At 42.2% G+C, this 5,975-nt stretch overlaps 2 pseudogenes; one reads left to right on the plus strand and one right to left on the minus strand.

Moving 5' to 3' along the window:
- Positions 1-698: 698 nt before the first annotated feature.
- LOC131898938 (14-3-3 protein epsilon-like) lies at positions 699-1,625 on the minus strand (annotated as a pseudogene).
- Positions 1,626-3,230: 1,605 nt separating this feature from the next.
- On the plus strand, positions 3,231-4,134 carry LOC131898940 (periphilin-1-like; annotated as a pseudogene).
- The last annotated feature ends 1,841 nt before the right edge of the window (positions 4,135-5,975 follow it).

The raw sequence follows: 5,975 nt of genomic DNA on the forward strand, positions 1-5,975 counted from the left end.
ACACCAATACTGTTTGAGCTACTATTACACCAATGGCCATGTGTTAGGCTGATCATTGATGTGGCTCATAGGTTTCATAGATAGGTGTGACTGATGATTACTGCTCTCCTTTGGTAGCTTGCATAGCACCTTCCAGCACATGAAAAGTAGCCAGCAGGGATGAAACATTTAGGTCATTACCAACTTGATTCTGCCATGTTCTATGACTCAAATATGGGTATCTTCAGCAATAGGGTTAGTGAAAATAAAAGACCACATTGTTATGACATTACGATTTTTTTCCTATTATATAAATTAATTTTAATTCATTTTACATTTTCAATATTTTAAATAAATATTTTATAAGCTTGTATTTTAAGGTACTTTAATTTTTGCACTAGTGAAATTTATTAGAATATTGTGATTTTTTGCTATTATATAAATTAATTTTAAAAATTCATTTTACATTTGCCTCTATCGTGCGATTAATCTTTCTTAGATGCATCACCTAGAAGTCTAATGGCTTTCAAACATCATTTCCATTTCTAATGATGATGTTGCTGCCTGTGGCTGGAGCAATACAGTAATGCTGGAACAGCCTCTATGCAGTCCAGTTAGTGTTGTAAAGAACCTAAAATCTGGGACCAGTAAAATCCACAGAAATTCACTCTTGCCTTTAAGAACTTCTGAAAACTGTTTTTTGTTTTAAAAAGGGGGAGGGGAGAAAAAAAAGAAAAACAACAGGGCAGGAACCTAAATTCTGAGACCAAATATGAAAGTCAAATTTGCTGGTTCTCAGTGACAATGGGGAACTTCCCAGGGAAGCGGAGGGGAGGGAGGGTGGTCAGAGATGTGTTCTCTTGTTGGCTTTATTGTGTCTCACTGATTTTCACCTTCCACATACTGCAGCACTTCTTTATTCTGCTCTTCACCATCGCCGTGCATGTCTGAGGTCCAGAGCGTCAGGTTATCAGGTAGCAGCTGCATGAAAAGCGTAGAGTCCTTATAGCTTTCTTCACTCAGTGTGTCCAGTTCTGCAATGGCGTCATCAAAAGCTGCTTTTGCCAACCTACAGGCACGGTCGGGGGAATTAAGAATTTTATAGTGGAACATGGAAAAGTTGAGAGCAAGACCTAAACAAATGGGGTGCTTTGGAGGGGGTTCTGTCATGGTGATGGCACTAGCAGCTTAGCAACCCACGAGGGTGTTTTCTGCAGCCTCCTTCCTGTCGTTTCCTGTGGCAAACTCGGCCAGATACCTGTGGTTGGCCCCTTTCATTTATAATAGAAAACCTTGGACTCGCCAGTTTTAGCTGCTGGACTGAGGTGTTCGTCCAGTACATCCAGGATGTCACAACAGATTAACTTGATCTCAGTTTTAACCATTTGCTGGTACTTCCGAATCATCTTTAGTTAGTCCTCTCCTCCCTTGTTTTCTTCCTTCTCTTCAATGCTGCTGATTATTCTCCAGGTTGCTCTTCTGGCTCCAATCACATTTTTATATGCAACAGATATAAGGTTTCATTCTTCAACTGTCAGCTCCACGTCCATCACTGCTGCTTTCTTCATTGATTCCATCATTTCATCATTTCGCCAGGCCTGCTCTGCCAGCTTTGCCTGGTACACCAGATCCTCCAAATCATCCATAGTGGCAGCGGCTCCAGCAGGGTATGCACATAGGATGGAAGCAGATAACTTCAACTCTCAGCTTCTCGCTCCTAGACCGAGCAGTAAAAATGGTGGTGCTTCGTATATTTATGTCTTACTTAATTTTTAAAATTTTAGAAATGAAAATACAATCACATCCTTTCCTTTTCTGTTTAATTTCATTCCATATCCTCTCGTCCTGGGTGCCTCTCAAATTTATGATCTCTATTCCTTAATTTTCACACACACACACACACACACACACACACACACACACACGCAAATATATAAATACAATCTTCTGAGTCTATTTAATGTTGCTTGTATATGTATATGATTTCAGAACTGACCACTGGATATTGGGAACCAGTTAAAAGGATCATCCCTGGGGAAGACTAATTCTTTAGCAGCTGTGGTTCTTTTTTTTCTTTGTTTACAGGTTTTTTTTGTTTATTTTTATTTATTTATTATTTTTTTTGGTTTTTTGAGACAGGGTTTCTCTGTGTAGCTTTGTGCCTTTCCTGGAACTTACTTTGCAGACCAGGCTGGCCTCGAACTCACAGAGATCCGCCTGGCTCTGCCTCCCGAGTGCTGGGATTAAAGGCTTGTGCCACCACTGCCCGGCAGCCTGTGGTTCTTTGTTTAGGGGTGGAACCTTGTGAGATTTCCCGCTTTCAACTTAGCATATTGATTGGTATTGTCCCTGTTCAGTTTTTCTTTAGGCAATCATATTGTTGAAATATCGTGAAGCTTCCCTTTCATTTCTGGTTCCTACAATCTTTCCTCCTCCTCTTAATGATGCTCCCTGCACCTTAGGCACAGGAGTTGTGGAATATATATTGGGGCTAGATGCCCAACAAACACTTGTTCTCTGAATTTGAGTGGTTGTGGTTTACTGCAGTGGTCTCTCTCTGTTGCAAAGAGAAGCATTTTTGGTGAGGGGTGAGAGCGACACTTATTTGTAGTAAGTGGAATTCACTTAGGAATTGTACTGATTTAGTCAAGTGGTAGTACTGCATTCTCCTCTAGGACGCATGACCTCACTAGCCCCAGCTAATTTCCTAGCTTTCAAGGACCGGGCATGCTTTCCGTGCAGTTTAGTGGTCCTAAGTCTAATTAGAGGGCTGTTGGTGGGGTTTCAGCAGCAGCGGTGGAACGTGCATGTTGGAGAGTTCCAAGGACGAATTTTTAGACAATAACAGATTCTTGAACTGAGCCATGAGTATGGTTAGAAATTGAAAGTGAACAGGAAGGGAAGTACACATTTCTGTTCGCAGAAGACCAGTGGCTTCCACGAGATGAGATGTGGTCTGAAGGATGGTGTGACTATAAGCGACTTTCAGGAAATCAAGCCCAGGGATGGTATCACTACAAGCAACTTCCATGAAAACAAGCGCCTCCTTTGAACCATCCCAGTGATGGCAACCATCTATTAATTAACGTGCTGAAGAGACCACCTCTGGGAGACAAGAGATCATCTCTGCTAGCCAGACCCTATGAAGGAGGCTACAGTAGATACTACTGTCACGTGGATTACCAAAAATGGGATGAAGGCCACTGTTTTTCTCAGAATCCAAGAAGTGGTCCACCCTACAAAAGAGGCCCTATGGCTGCTGATGGTCAAGAGATGAGTATGCCACAAGCCGACAGCCTGAATACAGGGCCATGATAAACAACTTTAGAAGAAGACTTTTCTATTCTTCCCATTATTCAAGACAACGATCTCCCCATAAACGGGGCGCTCCTTTTTTGAGAGAATCACATGTGGGCGGGAAGGACTCCCTACCCAGCAGATTTGGCTCCAGTCTCAGCAGTAGAAGCATGATGTGCTCCTTCCATCAGTCTCGACATCGATGTAAAGAGAGAGCCATCCAGTTTTTGAAAACATCAAGAGATACTGTGCCTTCAGGTTCTTCATCAAAAGGTGTTAAAAAGCCCCAGCCGGCTGACTGAGACAGAACAGGCTGATGCTGCAAGCAAGTGGGCTAATGAAAATCTCAAGAAGTCAGAAGAAAATCACTTGCCTGAAATGTCCGAGTTTGAGATGGGATCCAAGGCACCATTATGTATCAACCAGACAGAAGAACCCGAGTCCAACACAACAGCTGGCACAGAATTGTGTGAAGACAGCCAGCTTAGCAGTCGCTCAAAAGCGATTGCATCAAAAATCATGGAGATTGAGAAGGTTTACCGACAAGTCTGTGAAACTTTCGGGATGGTGGTGGAAAGGCTGGTTGAAAAGGATCGTTCCTTAGAAAAATCTATACAGTTTGCAATGAAGCAGAGTTTGCATGAAATAGGTGAGCAACATGTTGAAGAACTCAAGCATTTCATTATGGAGTATGATAATTCTACTCCAGATTTTGGAGACCCTTTTTAGAAGAATTAGGGCTCGGTTCAAACAAATTTTTAAAGCTTCTAGATTTTTCCCTTTGGACTTTTGAAATCCTTACTATTTTGTAATGAAGAGAAATACTTTATGATAACTGACAATGTTGCTAAGATCAAATAAACATCTACAATAGTTTTTAAAGTCTCTTAACTAGAATGTTTTCCCTATGTGTAGAATCGTCTAATCCATCTTAATACATCCCCTCCCTTCCAAAAATGATGTTCAATTAATTTTTTAATGTTTGAAAAGGCAGTTCTGGAGAGAAGCTCTCTGTACTTAACTCATGATCAATAGTCTTCCATGATGTGCTGGTCTCCGGGGTATAATTTGTAGTTAGAGATCATTCCAGGTTGCATCATAGGCATTGTTAGCATTTTGAGTTGAGTTTCACTTGTTGCCTGCTTTTTTTCTGCTTTGCAACTTTCAGTGGTGTCAAAATATGCTGTCTTAAGGAAGTAGAACTTAGCTGTCTTGCAATATTTGCTTTGAGAATAATTCTTCTTTTGTATAGGAAAGAAGCACTTAAAAAATCTCTAAAGGACACATTGAAACAAAACCTTCCTCTCAAGTCATTGAACTTAGTTTGTCCCTTCTATGAAGTGAGGCTCCTAACTGCTCTCTCTGAACAACATTATAGATAAGACCGATAGGAGGGGGTAACTTGAGACAAAGATGCATTTTAATTTGAAATTTCTCAGAAACTCTTCTGGTAGTGATAACAAATTCGACTATACAACAACCTGGAGTTTTGTTTTAGGCCTGTTCTTTATTAAAGAGGGACCTGACAAGGAGCTCATGATTGGGATAAAATGATAGATTTCTTGGTTAGTTTCCATGATCTTAGTTCTGTAGACTTAGAGAATCTCCCTCTTCACATGTGTTATCATAGAAACAAGGCAGAATAAGGCATCACACCACAGGGAATGTGCTCTAAAAAGGCAGTTCATGAGCTAGGAAACAAGGAGGACCCTTAGAGGGACACATGGATCACCTTGGGAAGGAGAAACAGAGGATATCTACTTGAGTAAACTGGGGGTGAGGGGGGCAGTGGGGGAAGGGTTTGGGGATTGAGAACATGGTTAACCTAGGGAACTTGGAGTGGGAGAGTAATGAAAGAGATGTCTGGATAGAGGGTGTCATTATGGGTCTAGGGAAAAACCTGGTGCTAGGGGAATTTCCAGGAATCCACAAGGATGACCCCAGAATAAACTACTAGCAATAGTGGAGAAGGTGCCTGAACTGGCGTAACCTGGTTATCAGATCGATAAATATCCTGTCATCATAGAGCCTTCATCCAGTAACTGATGGAAGCAGGTAAAGAAATCCACAACCAAGAACCAGGCCGAGCTCCAGGAGCCAGTTGAGAGAGGGAATAAGAATGAAGAAGACGGGGTCAGGATCATGATGGGGAAATCTACAGAGACAACTGGACCAAGTTCGTGGAAACTCACGAACTTTAGACCAACAGCTGTGGAGCCCTCATGGGACTATACTACCCTCTGCATGCGGGAGAAACTTGGTCTCTTTGAGGGGCCCCTGGCAGTGGGATCAGGATCTATCCCTGGTGCATGATCTGGCTTTCTGGATCCCATTACCTGTGGTGGGACACCTTGCTCACTCTTGACGCATGGTGGAGGAGCTTGGTCCTGACTCAACTAAACGTACCAGGCTTTCCTGTTCCCCCATGGAAGGACTAACCCTTTTGGAGGAGGGCATGGGTCATTGGGGGGAAAGGAGGGAGGAATTGGAGGAGCGTTGAGAGGGTGATCTGTAGTTGGTATGTAAATTGAATTAAAAAATTAAAAAATAAAGCCATTTCGTGTACCCAGGATAAGACCTGGTCCCATTGCCAGCGGGTGGCATGAGGAGAACTTGCGGGGAAGCGGGAGAAGGGGAGGGAGGGAGAACTGGGGTTGGTAAGTAAAATTAAAAAAAAAGTATATAAAAAATTAAAATGA

Source organism: Peromyscus eremicus, chromosome X, assembly GCF_949786415.1.
Source record: "Peromyscus eremicus chromosome X, PerEre_H2_v1, whole genome shotgun sequence".
NCBI lineage: Eukaryota > Metazoa > Chordata > Mammalia > Rodentia > Cricetidae > Peromyscus > Peromyscus eremicus.